Raw genomic sequence first — 9,431 nt, 5'->3', positions numbered from 1 at the left:
TCTCATGCTACTTTGTAAATTTTCAATTCCTATTCTTTTCTGTAACTTTTCAATATTGCCTTGGAGCTATGAGCAAATTCAAAGAATATATTTTGGATACGTGTTAAAAAGCAGAGGGAACTCTCTTGATTTATTGATACAATTTTGTTTCTAGAAACACTAGTTTTTTTTTTTTACAAAATTGCTAGAATAAGATCATTTGGTAAGATGGCTCAATGTAACATAAATATACAAAGTTCAATAACTTTTTTTCTCTACTAGCAATGAGTACCTAGAAATGGCAACATAGACAATATCTCATTGACAACGGCTGGTCAAGTGAATAAAGCATTCAGGAAAAATTGAACAAGGTGGGCTTGGAATTTTTGTAAATAAATCTACAAAACCGTACCAAGAATCATAAAACAAGATATATCCAAATGGAAAGACAACCTACTGCAGACAATTCCTCTACATTCATGTTTGGCTAAAAGCAAGATGGCGAGGGGGTGGGGCGGGGAAACGGGTCCTGGTGTAATCGAATAATTCAGAATGCAGCTAAGACTGCACTTCCAGTCACTTGGCAAATTTTTACACAATCCCGTATATAGATAATTATTTCTAAAAATAGGAGTGGGAAATAACACAATATGTGTATACAATTACATATGTGTGGCTATATATGCATGTGTACACATACATATGTATATAGACATACAGAAATGTAACAATTTCTGGATGAAGGCTCATCATGATGTTAGTAGTTATTTGGGGCTATAAAATATGAGGTGGATTTTATTTTCTTCTTTGTACCTTTCTCTGATTTTTTTTGACATGATCTGGGATCTTTTTGAAGCAATACAATTCACAAGGTAGATTGTTCTGAGTAACTCCAGGTATCAGGATCATGACCAGAGGTTTGGAACACAAGTTCATGTTAGAACATGGACACTGGATAGAAAGATCACAGCAGAACCTACTCATCCAGAAAAAAAAAAAGAATGACAAAACCAGTGTGTATTTGGGACCAAATGATGCACCTTTCTACAGTTTACAAATAATCATGAGGACTCTTCATCCTTGGTGACACCCTTACCTTCCACCAACCCTGGACTGCCAATCTTGGTCACAGGGGCAAAGTAATGTCTACGTGTAAATTCTTAAGTTAGCTTTCTGTTCCATGAAACTGAATATAATCATAACCTATGCAAGAAACACAGCCCCTTAAAATGATTTCATTTAGTCATAGTTTGTGATGTTCTCACATAACAGAAGCTAAAATTGACTTTTGCCAAAATAATTTTAAATCAAGAGTGAAATTACTGGGCCAAGGAAAATCATTACCCTTCTTGAAAGAATAAGCTACTTATTAATCACCAGCCTTTTAGCAGCACCATGCACAGGGTTACATACAAATAGTTGCTCTGTCGATTCAAGTAATTTTTATCTCTTCTCTAACTCTTTTTCGCAATGCCTTGCTAATCAAGTTCCAAACTGACGTTCAGTCCAGAATACTGACTTTTCTCATGGAGTTCACTAAGGTCAGTTGCACTGCCTTAGAATTTCTTCTACGTCAATAGAAGAACAATACAGCTGCAAATATATTCACTTAAATCTATTGTTTATGCTTTTCAGTGAGTCTAACTCCCACACACTCATTCATGACCCAAGGTCTAACTCTTCTGTTCTGATTTTGTGAATAACCTTTGCAATGTGGAGACATGATATTCTAGAAAGCTGGGTGGAAAGTACTTACCTGCACTATGTAATTTGGCCTGACTGGTAACTTTGATCTGTACCCAAAAAACCAAACCAACAACAAAAACCAGAAACGAAAACAGTCTTTGGAGTGCAACTACGTAGGCAATTTTAACAATATAACAGAGTCATTATTAATCATATATAATCCCTTCCCCTGGCCACATTTATTCATCTTTAAGGGTTCCCCGAGAATTGTTCTAGTCCAGAATTCTTCACGTACCATCTGTTCAGGCACATTCTTTGTATTTTTACTAGGTTTTCACAGATGCCACGTTTCAAATGGGCAAATCACCTCAGGACCATCCACTGGCTCATCTTCACCCCGACTCCAGGCAGCCCCAATCATCACAGTAATACCAGCATGGAGCAGATGTTCCATGGTCTCTGGTGTATTTCCCTCCCTTGGCAGAATTCTCAAACACAAATTTCTCTCTAAATCAAATGCAGGGCTCAGTAGCCTCATTTCTGGTCTTCTGGAGACTTGGTCAGAGAGAGTTTCTCCTCTCAGAGTACGTGGAGGAGAAAGAGACACCCAGAGGCAGAGACCAGGGGACAACACTGGAAACCAGAAGAACGGAGATGCGAAGCTGTGTCAAATTATACAAGGCTCAACTTTTTAAAGATCAATGGACTCTACTCTACCACAGAAAATAGGCAAGGTTCTGGTCTGAGCCAAAGAGAGGATGTTGGTTTTGGAAGTTATGCGAAGTCCAACTGTGACTACACCTCGTCCAACACACAATGAAGGACTGAGACATTTGCTGTGGAATCAGACCAGCCAAAGCAATTCGTCTGCGGTCACGGACCTTAGCTCTCTATTAAATGTCAGGATCTGATATTTAAGTTACTCAAAAGCACGCTTTCCAGATGTCTAATTTTCTTGTTTCACATGGACACAAGTCCAAAGTGAAAAACGAGATGCAGTGATGCCAGAGCAATGTCAAGTTAGGGGGAATGAGAACAGGGTTCCAAGGTCAGGCAGGTACCAGCTCAACTGTCTACGGGACGCTGGGTAAGTCACCTGATTTATCGGACACTTCAGTTTCCTTATCTCTAAAGTGAATGGTGGGAGCAGACGACCACTGGGTCCCTCCCAGCTCAGAAGTGGCACAGGGTCTTAGACACAGCATGTTTACACTTTACATTGAATTGGATGGCATCCACTTCCAAAATGGCGTAATAAGTGGCAAGATCAGCCGTGGCAGTGGGGGCAAAGCGAACAAAAAAGAACCATGTTGGGGTGCCTGGGTGGCTCAGTCAGTTAAGAGGCTGACTTAGGCTCAGGTCATGACCTCACAGTTCATGAGTTTGAGCCCCGTGGGGGGCTCTGTGCTGGCAGCTCAGAGTCTGGAGCCTGCTTCGGATTCTGTGTCTCCTCCTCTTTCTCTGCTCCTCCCATGCTCATGTCTCTCAATAATAAACGTTAAAAATAAAATTAAAAACAAAAAAGAACCATGTTGGAAGACTGTCTATATATGTTTAGAGGAAATGAAAAATGAAGATCAGAAATCAAAGGGGAGGTTTTCTAAGGAAGGGACACACCATTAGAGGTCGCACAGAGGACCTGAAGGTGCCCAAGTGGCAGACAGAGTCGTCCCAGATTCAGGATCCGGTTCTACCAGCCACTTTCAGAGCAACATCAGGCAAGAAACCACACTTCTCAATCACAGGCTCTTCATCTTTAAAAGAGGTAATTAAGAAGGACAGATGAGGGATGCCTGGGTGGCTCAGTCACTTAAGTGGCCGAATTCAGCTCAGGTTATGATCTCATGGTTTGTGAGTTCGAGCCCCATATTGGTCTCCATGTGGACAGCTCAGAGCCTGGAGTCTGCTTCTGATTCTGTGTCTCCCTCTCTCTCTGCCCCTCCCATGCTTGCATGTGCAAGCACTTTCTCTCTCTCTCTCTCTCTCAAAAATGAACAAACATCAAAAAAAAAATTTAAAAGGATGGATGGGCTTACAGAAGGGGGAGCACCCCCCACCACCAGATGAAGCCTGATTACAGGACATTGGCAACAAAAGTGTTTTGTTACAAGCAGCCGCCCACATCCCTCACTCTTTTTTCCCAAACCCACAGACAATTTTCACTGGGTCAGTGACGATTCCAAACAACTGAGAAACTGCAATCTTTTGCTGTTTCCATTCATTGCACACTTTACCTAGGACGACACAGGCAAATTTCAGGAGAAGGAGGTGAGCAAATACTTAAATAATTCAGTTAGTGGAAGAAATTCACCAGGCTTAACAGATACTTTTCCTCTCAAAAAGCTACTCTTTTTCCTTTATTGAAAGTTGGGAAGATTGTTGGGTTTTGTTTTGTTTTTTGATAATTTCTTTGTTCTGGCCTGAGTTTTAATCATCCAGCTCTTCATCTGAATGTCCCAGTTTACAATTACAACCCTAATCATTTACTGATGGGGACGTCAAAGATCTTAAAGGAAATACAGTTTCTCTAGTGAATACTAAATCTCTCTCTCTGCCTTTCTCAGGACTAGGTCTGGGCAAAATTGCAAAGGTGTTTGCATTCAGCAACCGTGGTCTTCTTACAACTTGCCTTAGTTACTCCCTTTGCACTCTAGGCTCTTCCTGAGCCACCGCCACCCACCCCCATCCCGCCCAGGATCTGAATCTGTTCTGAAATGCCCCACCCCCAAGCCTACCCCCCCCCCATTCAGACTTCTCTGCCCCATCCCGCAGCTCTATTCATTGTCATATCCAAATTACTTTTCCTCTGTCTCACTCCCTTTTAGTCCTAGAAGTAGTAGGCCAGTTTATGCTGGCAACCTCATGTGACTGAGGGGTCAATGTCTTAAAAGGGCATTGCTCCTGGGGGCCAGTGCCTATTTTAAAAGGGACAATCCAGGCACAAGTCATCTTAATACTGTCCTGTACAACATGGTAGCCACTAGCCACACAGGACTATTAAATATAAATTAATTAAGATTAAATACAATTTTAAGTTCTGTTCCTCAGTGGCACTACTCACGTTTTAAGCCATAAAAATATGTCTACCAACATATGAAGTTCTATTAGTCAACACTGCATTAACATAAAGGAATTCATTTTAATGGTGCACTGCAAATGGGACGGTTATTTGTCTGCCGAGAAACACTCCAGGAGCTAAAAATGAAATCTATTTGTGTCGTAGGTATATAATCAGGAATTGGGATTGGACTTGGCCGGATGTAGAAGAGATGCCTATCTTTCCTATGTGCTAGGATTTGGCATAGGGAAGCCAACTGAAGATAAAGTAGAGGGGCGTTCTCTTTTTATATTAACAAGAAATCCCCCAGTGCCCCCTTTCACAGATGAGGAAACAGAGATGATAAAGGTCGAGGCAATTTTCCCAAAGCTTTGAACCAGAAAGCAGAAAGCAAAATCCCACGTGCTTTAGTTTCAATGTCCTTCGTATTGTACCACGCTGCCTATCAATCTGTGTCACCAAAGACGAGCAGGTAGGACCCCCACCACTTTCTTTCCTCAGAGCTCGCTAGTTTTCTTCCCCTCCCCAGTGGGGCTTCGGGCTACATCAGTGCAGAGCAGTCAATCCGTTGTTGTTGTTTCTAACATTTTTAAGGTGATTACAGATTTACATGCCGTTGTAAGAACTAATACAGAGAGGTCTTCAACCGCACTTGGTGTTGGGGCCAAAGAGACAAGACGGCCTTCATCCTTGAAGACGTGAGAGGCTAGTGGGGAACCTTGAAGTGAATCAACAGTATAGACTTGGGTAAAACAAAAGGGTCATGTCATTTTCACTTCTCATTGAGCAAATAACAAGGAGCAAAGCTGTTCTGACTAAGCCGCTGTGCAAGACACTCCCTCTCTTAGGGGCTAAGAGTGGACCGTGAGGCAAACTGCAAAACAAGCTGGCCATAGACATCAAATACTTCACTCTCTCAGCTAGCAGTTCTGACTGCCAGCTATCGGCCAAGCACTGGACTGGAACCTGGGGATCAAACGGTGAACAAAGCAGCCACTGTCCGGCCCTTCTGGAACTCGCAGTCCTGTCTTGTTTGCACGCAGATAGCATTTGTGCTGAGGGCTCTGCTAGGCCAAATGAAGCTGTTGGGGCAGAACAGGTAGGGGGAGGGGGCTGAATGCTGCCGGAGGCCGGGAGGCCGGGAGGCCATCCTGGAGGACAGGCTAGAAGGGTTAGCCTTCCGCCTACCCAAGGCAAACAGGAGTTGGCCGGAGGAAAAGAAAACAGGCTGGAGTGGAGAAAGGCTGTCCTCAGAAGAACAAATGTCAGGACCAGCAGCACATGGGAAGCCTCCATATTGAAAGAGAATGGTGTAAAAAAAAAATCTAGCCAAACGGTCTCAAAGAATTACTCAGAATACAAAAAACAAAAACAAAAACAAAACCCTTAAGAACAACAACAACAAAAAGCTCTCAAACCTATTTTTATCGTTACTTATAAATAGAATACTAAAACATATTTATTTCCATAAGAGAGATTTGGTTTAGTTACAGATGACACAGCCAAAATACAGAGCATTTTGTAGCCTTTAAAATAATGCTTACAAAGGCTTTTTTTTTTTTTTTCATCAAAAATGCTTCTGGGGCGCCTGGCTGGCTCAGCTGGTGAAGCATCCGACTTCGGCTCTGGTCATGATCTCAGCCCCGCGTCTGGGTCTGTGCTAACAGCTCAGAGCCTGGAGCCTGCTTCGGATTCTGTCTCCCTCGCTCCTGCCCCTCCCCCGCTCGTCTGCTGTCTGTCTCTCAAATATAAATAAAACATTTTAAAAATTGCTTAAAATTGCTCCTGTGAAAATGCTGAATACAGTAGGATATATAATTTTATGTTCAATATGACCACGACCAGGTTAAATATATATATCCGTGTGTGTGTGTGTGTGTGTGTGTGTGTGTGTGTAATTGAATGGAAAGACACAGGTTAAAATATTAACAGTAATTGTCTTTGGTTGATGACACTGTAGGTGGTGTTTATGTATATGCTATTTTGCAACCTGTTGGTTAGCCTGGTTAGTCCGGAACAAAACCCAGCTCTACCATTTACTTGCTGTGCACTCACAAGTTAGTCATTTAACTTCCCTGTTTCCTTACCTATAAAACAGGAATAGCACAACAGGTTGTTGTAAGCATTACTACAGTTCAGAATCTGGGCATGCTATTATTGTTGTACTGGTGATTAGCGCTCTACTCGATTTTTAAAATTTTTCTCTAATGCACTTCTAAAACTTCCTAATGGGAAAATGTTTAAGTCTCTCTTCATTAAAGTAAGTGCCTCACATTCTATGTTAGTGATGTGTGTTACCTTAAATGGAAACACCGAAAAGGAGCAGCTAACCTACCTTGAGGAAACAGAGAGCGGTGTCAGAGAAGGACTGCTCCAAGAGGAGGGTGATGTCTGAGCTCACTTCTGAAGGGCAAGGATTGTAGGAGAAGAAAGGCAGAAGGGAATTCAGAGCAAATGAATCCTCGAGGAAAGAGTTGGAATATGAGTCATTTCAAGGCAGAAGCCAGCCTGAAGATCATACAGGTTTTCCCTCTGCCCTGCAGCTTCTTGAACGCATTCAAGGAGGAGGAACTCATCACTTTAGGAACACACACGTTCTTTTTTTGGACAGTTCTCTTTGGTAGAAAGCATTTCCAGGTATGGTGACCGTCCCCCTTGCAAAGGTAAAATCCAAGGGTGAAGTCCAAGCGACACGCCCACACCGAGAGACGCATTTGGGGGGTAAGAGACCATTCCGGGGGGCCCAACAAGGGTATCCACCTCCGTCCACGACATGGTTATGTTGTGTTTAGCTTTGAGAGGTCCTACAAACATGACCACCTCTCTTGCTTTTCAGTACTAAAGCCATGACGATGTTGAGAGCTCAGGTAAGAAGCGGTCGATGACCACAATGGAAAGAGAGGAAATGAGAACTATGAAAACAGTGGTAATTTTTTCCAGTAGTACGATCGATTCGGAAGAGAAAAGGTACTTGTTGACAGAACGGAGCACAATATAAAGAAGAGATAAAACCGGAAAGCAGTTCATGGTGCAAATGGAGAGACAACACTAATACTCTATGTCAGAAAGGGGTGCCTGGGAGGCTCGGGCGGTTAAGTGTCTGACTTCGGCTCAGGTCATGAGCTCAGAGTTCCTGAGTTTGAGCCCCATGGTGGGCTTTGTGCTGACAGCTCAGAGCCTGGATCCTGCTTTGGATTCTGTGTCTCCCTCTCTCTCTGCCCCTCCCCCACAAGTGCTTTGTCTCTTAAAAATAAATACTAAAAAAAATTTACCTTAAAAAAATATATCGTATGCTAGTAAGAGAACACTAGAAGTGCATTTATGAACTTAAAGGCTAGGACTGCTTAGGTGTTATCTTAAGCTTGTAGATTTGAGGCCTATTGAAAGGTTAACAGTGACAGCAGGTGCAGACCCTGTAGAAACTGCTACCTGGCCCAACAACCATAAGGCATAATCAAAACTGAACTACATGATGAAGATAGCATTATACACCAGTGAGGAAAAGAGAAATCATTCAGTTAATGTGTTGGGACATGTGGATAAAATCTGGAAAACAGAGTTGGGTCCGTATCTCACTCTTTACATCAAAATTAATTCTTGACGGATCAAATCCTTAATTGTGAGAAGTAAAACCCTAAGAAGAAAATTCTTAGAAATTACAGAGTGGCAAAGACTTTCCTAATAGGACACAACACTGAGAAGTCTTCAAATAAACAATTTACATGGGGGAAAAAACCCACCGAAGGATAAAATTGCAAACCATAAAGCCCCCACCAAAGGGTCTATTCTCAGAATGTAGAAAGCTCTCCCACAAATCAGTAAGAAACACAGCAAAAAAATATGGCTAATGACATGAAGAGGTGCCAAACTGCATTCACAGTAAGAGAAATACAAATTAAAATTATCCCACGTGTCAGGGGTGCTTGGGTGGCTCAGTCGGTTAAGCGGCCGACTTTGACGCAAGTCACAATTAGGTTCGTGGGTTCCAGCCCCATGTTGGGCTCCTTGCTATCAGTGCAGAGGCTCCTTTGGATCCTCTCATCCCCTCTCTTTCTGCCCCTCCCCGGCTCTGTATCTCAAAAATAAACAAACATTTACAAATTAAAAAAAAATGATCCCACATGTCATTTTTCACCTATAAAATGGGCAGAGCTGAAGAAGTGTGATGATGAGTTTTAAATTAGTAATATTGTTAGCAGGGACATTGGCATCATTGATCAGAATTGCAAACATGGGGTCTTGGACCTGCCAATTCCACCTCTAACAATGTATCCTTTATGTGTCTTTTTAAAACCTGATTATGAAGAAATTCAAACACATACAAAAGGAGAGCAGTATAACAAAACTCTATATTCCCATCACTCAGCAGTTACTGACTCACAGCCAGTTTTTTGTTAAGTTTTGAGAGTGCGAGCAAGCACATACACATGTAGGGAAGGGGGAGAGAAGGGGAGGGGGAGAGAGAGAGGGGGAGAGAGAGGGGGGGGAGGGGGAGAGAGAGAGAGAGAGAGAGAGAATATGAATCCCAAGCAGGCTCTCTGCTGTCAGTGCAAAGCCCCATGTGGGGCTCGAACTCACTAACCCGTGAGATCATGACCAGAACTGAAATCAAGAGTTGGACACTTAACCAACTAAACCACCCAGGTGCCCCGACTCAACGCAATGCCCACCCACTTTCTCTCTCCTATATTATCTTGAAGCAAATCTC

Source organism: Panthera pardus, unplaced genomic scaffold, assembly GCF_024362965.1.
Source record: "Panthera pardus isolate Hobbes unplaced genomic scaffold, ASM2436296v1 HiC_scaffold_20, whole genome shotgun sequence".
Lineage (NCBI taxonomy): Eukaryota > Metazoa > Chordata > Mammalia > Carnivora > Felidae > Panthera > Panthera pardus.
Note: the sequence above shows the minus strand (reverse complement) of the source record.